This window comes from Manis pentadactyla, chromosome 13, assembly GCF_030020395.1.
Source record: "Manis pentadactyla isolate mManPen7 chromosome 13, mManPen7.hap1, whole genome shotgun sequence".
NCBI classification, from domain to species: domain Eukaryota; kingdom Metazoa; phylum Chordata; class Mammalia; order Pholidota; family Manidae; genus Manis; species Manis pentadactyla.
In genome coordinates, this window is record NC_080031.1 from 83,832,028 (window position 1) to 83,844,547 (window position 12,520).

The 12,520-nt window shown below is 37.0% G+C and overlaps 1 protein-coding gene across 8 annotated transcripts in view; it reads right to left on the minus strand.

The window, feature by feature from the left end:
* Nucleotides 1-12,520, minus strand: part of PRR16 (proline rich 16) — a 302,048-nt gene that overhangs the window by 114,034 nt on the left and 175,494 nt on the right. Inside the window, exon 1 of one of the 8 annotated variants that reach the window (XM_036903250.2) lies at nt 1,966-2,343. The exons of the other annotated variants lie outside the window; for them this stretch is intronic. The gene's annotated coding sequence lies outside the window, so the exon portion shown is untranslated. Of the gene's footprint in view, nt 1-1,965; nt 2,344-12,520 lie in introns of those variants that run through there. 8 annotated transcript variants of the gene reach the window in all.

A 12,520-nucleotide genomic window follows, 5' to 3' on the forward strand; every position in this document is an offset into this window, starting at 1 on the left:
AAATTCCATAGTTAACAATACAAATGGAGCTTCAGTGGAAAGAGCAAACTCAGAGCTCTTGAAAAACAAAATGAAGGCACTCACCAAACTAATGCAGGATACCCATGAAGATCAGACTGTCGTCACCGTTTCTCCAGGACACATGGATGACGAAAGACATTTCTGCAGGAACTACAAAAGTTCTGCAGCAAAATGATTTCAACCACAATTCGATGCCTGGCTAAATTAACAATCCCTTATAAGAGGAAATTAAAACATTTTTAGACAGTAAGGACAAAGACAGTTTACTTCCCTTGCATCTGTTCTTTAGAAATTAAGGATACCCTGTAGCACAGTAAAATGTAACCTAAGAAAGGAGGAATGCACAGAAACCAAGACACCTTATAACTAACACAGAAGTGTGAAAAAAAAGTAAAAGCACTTAAGACAGACACTAGGCCACAGTCCTAAAAAACAATTATTCTGAAGTAGAACAGGAAATCAGAAGTGCTGAGAAAAAATAATAACGATTTACATTTAACAGATCCTATAACTGGAAAGTTGCCACACATTGGTGATATGGGCTAACAGTGAAGCATTATGGGGTGGGTGATGAGCACAATGGTATGTGGGAAGAGAGCCCTTTGAATCTGGAATTTAATTCCATTTTGAGAGGTTCAAGTTTAGAAACACACATTTAAATATATTTCTTTATGAGTTCATTAACACTATTTCATCCTACTTTTATTATAAGATATTGGTTATTAGTGGTTTTCCTCTTCTACATATGGAAAGAAACAGAGAAGACAAACTCTTTACCTTCCATAAAGGTGAGTCAAATGATGTGGTTTGATGGAAAAAAATAGCATTTGAGCATATTATTTAAATAGCTGACAATCTGGAAGACAAAGACAAATAGGTAAAAGGGGTTATTTCTTAAGAATAGTCTTAGATACAGGATAGAGATGATAAAGGTGCATTTTACTTATCCATCCTTATGCAGACCTTGATTTGGAGACAGGGATGCATGTGCATATGTTAGCCTGAGAACAGGTAAATCACACCCAAGAAAATCAAAGAGAAAGGATGACATAGACATGGGCTGTTACTCATGAGAACAGAGTAATTACCATACAGCGGGATGTGTGCAGTGGTGAAAAAGGATTTGCAAATACAGGAAAGAGGTGATTTACTCTTTCTAAGCAGGTCAGCTGGTAGCATTGGTCAGAAATAGTTTCAAGTCAGGTGATACTTGGGAATCTTGAGTGGCATAAAGTGAAATTTGGAGGAAAACGCATTTGTTGGCAGAGGTGATAGCATATGCAGTGGCATGAATGTATAAAGTATCACTTTTTGTGAGTTAGTAAGGGTTAAAATAGGAGATAGCAAGTGAATAAGAGACACGGATGAAAACGGTAAGGGCCAGGTCCTGGGAGGCCCTGTAGGCCACATTAAGGAGTTCAGACACCTCAACTTTCAATTTTAAAGACCAGGTCCAAAAGGTTTGGGTTTATGGCACCATCAAAAGAATGCACAAAGTTAGTGTTTTGGCAGAGAATGCAGATGGACACACAGGTTTCAGTAGGTTCATTTCCTTGTAAGTCTAATTATTTGATAACCATAACATCAATAGTTTATAGATGGCCCTGGTCTAACCATAAAATTAATGCCAGATACAATTTGTCCAAATATGTAAATGAGCCCCAGCAGCCTTGGAAGACTACCAGTTTCAGCAGTTTGTGTTATTTGAAGCCCTAATGGTCAGAAATCCCCCTAATTATTATACAGAATTTCTAATTGTCACATGCCCAAATACTTGCCATCTAGAATAAAGACACATAAAACAAGTAGTAGGCTTAGCTCCATATAGTTGAAATGCACTACATATGCTGTCCACTTCATGTAATTCCCACACTTCCGTGTCCATCAGTTTTACTAAGTGAGGTAGTCATGACTTTTCTTTCCCCTACAACAAACATTACTCACATATTATAATGGCCAAAATGCTACTGCTGACTTTAATTTCTGTTTTCATAAACTGTCTTGTTATTTTAACAGGCAACATGCTCTACTGAGATGGTCTGTAAAGTGTAGAAAAGGAAACATCCCTCATCATAATTGCCTGAACAGCTTAATAGATGTAAAAGCCTCATCTACTTGTGAGTATATACTTCAAAACGATTCCATTATGTTAATAATGTTCAGGAGGAGCTCTCAATCCCTTTATCTTTTTGCATTTAAAAAACTGTGAATGAAATAAACCTCAGGTTGTGTATTATATTCCCTGTTGATGTTAAACTAGCTCAATAAAAAATATTCAGTAAGCATCATGAATAAGATTGTAAGACCAAAACTCTTCTCTAGCCAACCCACCTTCTTTCATTTAATCCATTTGCTACATCGCAGTCAGACAATGTTATTTAAAGATGTCTATTTCTTAAGTGGTTTTCTGTTGCTCTTAAGATAAGGACCAAATCCCTAATAAGGTCACAGTACCCCCAGTGTGGGGCCCTGTGTTGCATACCAGCTAGCTCCTCTGCCACTTGTCCTCTGTGCCATTCTGTGCTCTGCTCATTTCTTCCATTGCTTAGATGATACTAAGCTCCTATGTCTGGGTGTTTGCATAACTCACTCTCTACCTAGACCTACTCACCCCTCACTGTTTCCTCCCACAACACACACACACACGTGCATGCATGCACACACACACATGCACACACACACACTTGGCCTATCCTGCAAAAATCAGCCCACCTGTCTCCTCTTCAAGGAAAGCTTCCAGAATGCCCTCATGTTCCATAACAGCCCTAGAGCTCCCACATCCGGTCTCCCCAGCAGGTCCCACACTAATACAGGGAGTAACGGTGTAATTAGCTCTTTAATGTCCCCTTGGCAAGAATTGAAACTCCCAGAGGACAGGTTATTCTGTGCCTTTCATCTGGAACAGAAATATCTACTGAATGGATAAATGATAAACATTAATAAATAAAGGAAAAATACTGTTACAATATATCTTAGCAGTAGGTACCTGTTGCTTACAGTTTGGTATGTGTTTATAAACTTCTGGGGTAATAAATCAGGGTTGTGAATAAACTATGCTGATGAGATTTCTAATCTCTCTTTTGAGGGTACATACATATATAATATTCATACACACACACACACATCTTCAAAATATAAGATACTTTCAGAAATGGCTGTGTTGGAGAGAAGACACTGAAATGGTATATTAAAACAAACTTATAAATTATGAAAGCATTGTATTTATCTCCATCTCCAAAGAAATATTTACCTATACATTAAAATGACATTTTGACATATGTTTTTACTTTGCACATTTCAGATATTGAGCTAAATGTTTAGTATTTGAAAGGAAGAATAATTCAGTAAATTAGACTATTATGTGTCTAAATTATATTAGAATCTATGTAGGATATTAAATTCCTTGTCAAAAACACCAGAAAAACTCTTTTACTCCTCTATTACTATTTCTAACTCTATTCCTTACTCTACTATGCAAGCACAGAACTATACTGTAGAAGTAACAGCATTTATCAAACATTCAAAATAATACCACTAAAAATACTGAAGTTGATAATACTACTGGATTCGAAGGTAGGATGTTTGTATGTAATTATCATTTGGACCCTCGCTGGCTATGTGATGGTAAAACTGAGTCTTTCCTTTCTGGCATTAGTTCCCTACTTCGTTAATTAAAAAAAGAAGAAGAAAGAAGGTGAGGGAAATGGCTCTGGTATCTGTGGTAAGTCCTAGAGTAGGAGTATGTATAAAATGTCTCGACAGGAGGAGGAAAAACAAATAATTCAACCAGGGAGGGAGAAATAATGTAAGGGAAATATCTTGGAAATAGGATATATTTAAGATGGGCTTTGGAGGATCAGGTAGAAATGACTGGAAGGGCATTCCAAGCACAATAAAATGCAAATAAAGGAGGAGAGGTTTGAAAAATAAATTGTGATTTCCAGGAGTAGAAAGAGACTAGTGTAGCAGACTGTGAGGGGTGTGGGGTGAGTGTGTGCATGTGTGTGTCTGTGTGTACGCACACATGCACATTTGGGGAGATGTATTTAAAAAATGAAGGGACAAGCTAGGAAAAGGACAAAGTATGTAAAGACGGAAAGGGTAAGACATGCAGGTGAAGAAGTGCGGGAATGCCTAAGGGTCTTTCAAAACCATGCTAAATACCATGAGTTTGGCCTTTGTCTGAAAGTATAGTCAGGGTTTGAACAGAAAAATGATGTGAGCACCTATGATTCAATAGAGCCTGAGGAGGTGGGAAAACATAGCCATAAAACAAGTCATTAAAAAAGATTCTTCTTGTCATAAGCAAACCTAAGGAAAACTACGAAAGATGATGCAAATGGAAGGTTGTATTACATTACTTTTGCATTAGTGAAAACATTTGAAAACCTTTAAAGCCCCCCTGTAGACTATCTTCCCCAATTGAAAATACCTTGTCCAACTCAATTATGATGGGAGCGTGCTGGGCATGCACACATGTGCGGACATTATCCTTGGCTTAACAATGGTTTGCAAGCATTATGATATAGGTTCTCTGTGCCTGAGTTCTAGCATTCTTAATGGAGTAGGGGAACTTGCATTGTAAAATATAACACCTTCATGTCTGATTTAAATGAACCAAAATATTTGAGATGAAAGAGAAGGAGGGAATTTAAAATTTGGAATTCTTTTAAAATTGGCTTCCTGAGCATCTGTCTTCATTGTCAAAAGACTCCAGAGATAGCGTGTAAAAATAAATTACATGCAATTTGAAAAACAATGAAAATTTTCACCACAGTGAGCCAACAGCCATTTAAATCCTATAAGACTTTGAAAGCTGATCTTTAGCTCTCATTCTGTTGAAAAATCCCCAAAAGACTTCAACATGAATTTTTTCTTTATGACAACAGAGTATTCAGAGCATTCACAGCAAGTTATTCCTGTTGTTTAGTTCTAGCAAAATTTTTGGTGAAGATGGCATAAATATATATGTTTTATATGTGGTATTAGGATAAGCAAACTGTATTTTTCTGACCCTTTTAAAATGTTAAGGTGATGAACATATGAACAGTAAAAATCATCCAACCTGTGAATTTACATTATTAACTACTTTTTGCTTATTAAAATATAAACATTGCCTTCCCCACATATAATATTAAGTATTAAATATTTTGCTTATATTCAGGATAAGATTATTATATACTTTGTGTAACCACATTTAAAATTTTGTAATTATACAATTAAACTTTGGCAACCATATAAACTTCATTTTTTTTTTGCTTATTTTTTGATATCATTAATGTACAATTACTTGAACAACATTATGGTTACTAGACTCCCCCCATTATCAAGTCCCCCCACACCCCATTACAGTCACTGTCCACCAGCGTAGTAAGATGCTATAGAATCATTACTTGTCTTCTCTGTATATACTGCCTTTCCCGTGTCGCCTCCCTACATTATGTGTGCTAATCATAATGCCCTGTTTTCCCCCTTATCCCTCCCTTCCCACCCACCCTCCCCAGTTCCTTTCACCTTGGTAACTGTTAGTCCATTCTTGGGTTCTGTGAGTCTGCTGCTGTGTTGTTCCTTCAGTTTTTGCTTTGTTCTTACACTCCACAAATGAGTGAAATCATTTGATATTTGTCTTTCTTCACCTGGCTTATTTCACTGAGCATAATACCTTCTAGTTCCATCCATGTTGTTGCAAATGGTAGAATTTGTTTTCTTCTTATGGCTGAATAATATTCCATTGTGTACATGTACCACTTCTTCTGTATGCATTCATCTACTGATGGACACTTAGGTTGCTTCCATTTCTTGGCTATTGTAAATAGTGCTGCGATAAACATAGGGGTGCATATGTCTTTTTCAAACTGGGCTGCTGCATTCTTAGGGTAAATTCCTAGAAGTGGAATTCCTGGGTCAAATGGTATTTCTATTTTGAGCTTTTTGAGGAACATCCATACTGCTTTCCACAATGGTTGAACTAATTTACATTCCCACCAGCAGTGTAGGAGGGTTTCCCTTTCTCCACATCCTCGCCAACATTTGTTGTTGTTTGTCTTTTGGATGTTGACCATCCTAACTGGTGTGAGATGATATCTCATTGTGGTTTTAATTTGCATTTCTCTGATGATTAGTGATGTGGAGCATCTTTTCATGTGCCTGTTGGCCATCTGAATTTCTTCTTTGGAGAAGTGTCCGTTCAGAAATTCTGCCCACTTTTTAATTGGCTTATTTGCTTTTTGTTTGTTGAAGTGTGTGAGCTCTTTACATAATTTGGATGTCAACCCCTTATCAGATATGTCATTTATGAATATATTCTCCCATACTGTAGGATGTCTTTTAGTTCTACTGATGGTATCCTTTGCTGTACAGAAGCTTTTTAGTTTGATATAGTCCCACTTGTTCATTTTTGCTTTTGTTTCCCTTGCCTGGGGAGAATAAACTTCATTTTTATATATCTTCACAATTATACTCTCCCTAGTAAAAAAATATCAAAGCCCTCTAGCGGCCAAAATTGTATATAGTTCCATTGTACATTACCAGGTAAATTTTATATTATTTCTAAAAAATTAATTAGCATATTTGTTACATTGTTAATATAAAAGCTTGTTATTTCAGAATAAGACCTAATCTTTTCTTGAGATCAAATCAACAAAAAAAGTGGAACCAATGTGCTATTTAATATTAAGAAAGGAATTTAAAAAAATATGCCATGTAATACAAAATTATGAGATAATGTGAACAACATGTTCTGAAATTTCAAAATGTACTATGTGGAGGATTACAATATGGACTTTTGAGCACGTGATTTTCATATGTGAAAACCAGCATTTTAGGGAAGGATGACTAAATAACCCAGGTAATTTGTAGTATCTAGTCATTCAAAAACTTTTTTTTTTACAGAAGGCCAGTGTTAAATACTTAAATGGAATTATATGAGGAATGTTTTATAAAGTAATATGGCATTTTCGCTCTACCATGAAGTTGTCATATCTAACAGAGAGAAGGTGTATGCGTGCACTGCAATAAAGAAGGACAATACAGCAAGCAGTGGAGGAAACGACTGTCGAGAGGGAACACAGAAGAGGACCTCATCTTGCCCTTTTCAAACCATTTTAAGAGAAGCTAGAAAGACTGATTCTTTATGTGGAATTTATGGAGTCATCAAGCACTGGTGCAAGTTAAAAAAAAAATTGTGCAGGTCAAGCCAAATCTGTGTGCAGCCCTATCTGTCCAGCTCACAGATAAAGTGAGCTTTTCTCAAGCAATAAATTATCATAGGGCATTCCTACTTTATAGGATCATTTTACCTCTTAAAAATTTTTTTCTCAATCCTTTCACAGCCTCATCATATGTAGAAAGATAGGATTAAATGGTTGTTCCCAGGCCTGTGGCATGAATATTTTAGGACAGATAAGCATTTGTGTAATTCTTGGTATTTTTGCTGTTTTAAGAGAGATACCACTGAATATAGGTTACTTTTTAAAAGTGAATCAATTCCCCAACTTCAATATTTGTTATTAGTAAACAAAAGAACCCTCAGACCACCTCAGAACGGGTTGTGATACCAGGTGTTACAGCATATTACTGAGGGACTCCTGGTCCAAGCTGTTTTAAAGAATCGCTTCACAAATGGTGCCAATGTGCTGACACTTAGCTTAGACTCAACTCTCAAAAGAAACAGAGTAATAACCCAATCCCCAGTACAATGAGTATACTCTACAGTTATATTAACATGTAATCAGAGAGGCAAGATTTCTCTAGATAGGAGAAAACTGAAGTTTTAACATTGAAAAGTCAAAATATATGACTTTCTAATTAATGTTTCCTTTTTAAGCTCTTTAGAAAACTCTTTTTCCTTAACTTCAAGGGTTTTGGCATGAGCTAGTTAAAGAACAAAATCTACTTACTTAAGACAGCATGATGGATAGAATCTCTGGGAAGCAATACAAAGGAAACATTTCTGGGTAATAAGAGCGAAGAATGGCAGAAGATGTGCATTGAATGAAAATGAAAATGCGATGACTTTTCATTTGGTTACTTTTTGTATCCTATTCATCTTTTTCAACCTTTCCAGCAGCATGCATACATTACCTTTACTTTTTTTTTTTCCTGGATAATTATTTTTTATTGAAGGGTAGTTGACACACAGTATTACATTAGTTTCAGGTGTACAAGACAGTGATTCAACATTTATATACATGATAATTCTAGGTACCAGCTATCACCATACCAAGTTGTTACAATATTTTGACTATATTCCTTATGCTATACATTACATCCTGGTTACTTATTTATTTTACAATTGGAAGTGTGTTTATATATATATATATATATATTTTGTGTGAGGGATTCTCTCATATTTATTGATCAAATGGTTGTTAACAACAAAAAAATTCTGTATAGGGGGGTCAATGCTCAATGCACAATCATTAATCCACCCCAAGCCTAATTTTCATCAGTCTCCAATCTTCTGAAGCATAACGAACAAGTTCTTAAATGGAGTACAAATTCTTACATAATGAATAAGATACATGGTGAACACTACAAGGGCAGTCATCACAGAAACTTTCGGTTTTGTTCATGCATTATGAACTATAAACAGTCAGTTCAAATATGAATATTCATTTGATTTTTATACTTGATTTATATGTGGATACCACATTTCTCTCTTTATTATTATTATTTTTAATAAAATGCTGAAGTGGTAGGTAGATACGAGATAAAGGTAGAAAACATAGTTTAGTGTTGTAAGAGAGCAAATGTAGATGATCAGGTGTGTGCCTGTAGACTATGTGTTAATCCAAGCTAGACAAGGGCAATAAAACATCCATGTATGCAGAAGATTTCTCTCAGAACAGGAGGGGGGAGGTTCTAAGCCTCACCTCTGTTGATCCCCATTTTCTCACCTGATGGCCCCCCTGCGACTGTGCCTGTCTTAGGTTGTTCCTCCCTTGAGAAATCTTACCCGTCTCTGGCTAACCAGTCATCTTCCGGGGCCATACAGGGAAATGTTAAGTTGGTAAGTGAGAAAGAAGCCTTATTGTTTGAAAAGGTTAGCTTTTTACTTCTTTGCATATTTATGCCCTGTGGCTTCTATGCCCAGCATTTGTCTTGAGGTGTCTTTACCACTTGGAAGAATTATGATACTCGGTAAATTCGACATGTGGCATGAAATTCTATTTAAGGGTTGTAATTAGGAAGGAAGAAGAAAAGCTATAGAAGTAGCAGGCGGAAGAAAACCTGGGAAGATTGATTATTTCTTTGACATATCTTCTTGTAGAGTAACTTCAGCATGGATAGGTTTTAAACTACTAATTAAATTGTGCACACACATTAACATAATAGGAGTACAGTTATGTAACCAAAGCATACCTGTAATTACCAGCCATCTCCAGTGAAACCAAGAAAACCAGTTAGGCACCTTAGGCATTTGTGAAAACTTATCTATGATATGGTGGATATTGTCCAACTGAACTTGAACAGCCTGAGAGAAATCAGATAAATTAAAACAACCCATTCCTAGGGACTGTTCACATCCCATATGTTCTTTTAACAGTAAATAGTCTGTGGTTGTAAGATTTTGGAGTGCTACAATTTGCACTTCTCCTAATTCTTGGTTGAGTTCCAACAGTATAGATCCAGTCCAATTTGTTGTTTTACTGTATGCACAGGCCAGCTTAGATATTTCCTTCATCATTCCCATGGCAAGTCCAGGAACTGGTGGGATGAGTGCATCTACAGCTGTGGCAGTGCGTGGATCTTTGTTGCGGTTTTTTTTTTGCTGATCATCTTCTGGCATGAGTCTTCCAGAGAGTGCTGATGTTGGACGTTCTTTTTCATATCGTATCTTAGTTGATTTTCGGGGTAGCCAAATTAGGCTTTGATCCTCTGTATAAAGACAAACAGATCCTTTGCCTACACTTTTATATGCCCTTTATATCATTGTGTAGAACCAATTGGAGGTCACCACACAGGAACGGCTTTTTTTTTTCTTAATCATTAATCTACACTTACATGACGAATACTTTGTTTACTAGGCTCTCCCCTATACCAGGTCCCCCCTATATACCCCTTTACAGTCTCTGTCCATCAGCGTAGCAAAATGTTGTCGAATCACTACTTGTCTTCTCTGTGTTGTACAGCCCTCCCCTTTCTCCCACCCCCCTATGGATGCTAATCTTAATACCCTCCTTTTTCTCCCCCCCTTATCCCTCCCTACCCACCCATCCTCCCCAGTCCCTTTCCCTTTGGTACCTGTTAGTCCATTCTTGAGTTCTGTGATTCCGCTGCTGTTTTGTTCCTTCAGTTTTTCCTTTGTTCTTATATTCCACAGATGAGTGAAATCATTTGGTATTTCTCTTTCTCTGCTTGGCTTGTTTCACTGAGCATAATACCCTCCAGCTCCATCCATCTTGCTGCAAATGGTAGGATTTGCCCTTTTCTTATGGCTGAGTAGTATTCCATTGTGTATATGTACCACTTCTTCTTTATCCATTCATCTATCGATGGACATTTAGGTTGCTTCCAATTCTTGGCTATTGTAAATAGTGCTGCGATAATCATAGGGGTGCATCTGTCTTTCTCAAACTTGATTGCTGTGTTTTTAGGGTAAATTCCTAGGAGTGGAATTCCTGGGTCAAATGGTATGTCTGTTTTGAGCATTTTGATGTACCTCCATACTGCTTTCCACAATGGTTGAACTAATTTACATTCCCACCAGCAGTGTAGGAGGGTTCCCCTTTCTCCACAGCCTCGCCAACATTTGTTGTTGTTTGTCTTTTGGATGGCAGCCATCCTTACTGGTGTGAGGTGATACCTCATTGTAGTTTTAATTTGCATTTCTCCGATAATTAGCGATGTGAAGCATCTTTTCATGTGTCTGTTGACCATTTGTATTTCTTTTTTGGAGAACCGTCTGTTCAGTTCCTCTGCCCATTTTTTAATTGGGTTATTTGTTTTTTGTTTGTTGATGCGTGTGAGCTCTTTATATATTCTGGACGTTAAGCCTTTATCGGATGTGTCATTTTCAAATATTCTCCCATACTGTAGGGTTCCTTTTTGTTCTATTGATGGTGTCTTTTGCTGTACAGATGCTTTTCAGCTTAATGTAGTCCCACTTGTTCATTTTTGCTGTTGTTTTCCTTGCCCAGGGAGATATGTTCAAGAAGAGGTCACTCATGTTTATGTCTAAGAGGTTTTTGCCTATGTTTTTTTCCAAGAGTTTAATGGTTTCTTGACTTACATTCAGGTCTTTGATCCATTTTGAGTTTACTTTTGTATATGGGGTTAGACAATGGTCCAGTTTCATTCTCCTACATGTAGCTGTCCAGTTTTGCCAGCACCACCTGTTGAAGAGACTGTCATTTCGCCATTGTATGTCCATGGCTCCTTTATCAAATATTAATTGACCATATATGTCTGGGTTAATGTCTGGATTGTCTAGTCTGTTCCATTGGTCTGTGGCTCTGTTCTTGTGCCAGTACCAAATTGTCTTGATTACTATGGCTTTATAATAGAGCTTGAAGTTGGGGAGTGAGATCCCCCCTACTTTATTCTTCTTTCTCAGGATTGCTTTGGCTATTCAGGGTCTTTGGTGGTTCCATATGAATTTTTGAATTATTTGTTCCAGTTCATTGAAGAATGTTGCTGGTAGTTTCATAGGGATTGCATCAAACCTGTATATTGCTTTGGGCAGGATGGCCATTTTGACGATATTAATTCTTCCTAGCCATGAGCATGGGATGCGTTTCCATCTGTTAGTGTCCCCTTTAATTTCTCTTAAGAGTGACTTGTAGTTTTCAGAGTATAAGTCTTTCACTTCTTTGGTTAGGTTTATTCCTAGGTATTTTATTTTTTTTGATGCAATTGTGAATGGAGTTTTTTTCCTGATTTCTCTTTCTGTTGGTTCATTGTTAGTGTATAGGAAAGCCACAGATTTCTGTGTGTTGATTTTGTATCCTGCAACTTTGCTGTATTCCGGTATCAGTTCTAGTAGTCTTGGGGTGGAGTCTTTAGGGTTTTTTATGTACAGTATCATGTCATCTGCAAATAGTGACAGTTTAACTTCTTCTTTACCAATCTGGATTCCTTGTATTTTTTTGTTTTGTCTGATTGCCATGGCTAGGACGTCCAGTACTATGTTAAATAACAGTGGGGAGAGTGGGCATCACTGTCTAGTTCCCGATCTCAGAGGAAATGCTTTCAGCTTCTCGCTGTTCAATATAATGTTGGCTGTGGGTTTTTCATAGATGGCCTTTATTATGTTGAGGTACTTGCCCTCTATTCCCATTTTGCTGAGAGTTTTTATCAGGAATGGATGTTGAACTTTGTCGAATGCTTTTTCAGCATCTATGGAGATGATCCTGTGGTTTTTGTCTTTCTTTTTGTTGATGTGGTGGATGATGTTGATGGACTTTCGAATGTTGTGCCATCCTTGCATCCCTGGGATGAATCCCACTTGGTCATGGTGTACGATCCTTTTGATGTATTTTTGAATTCGGTTTGCTAA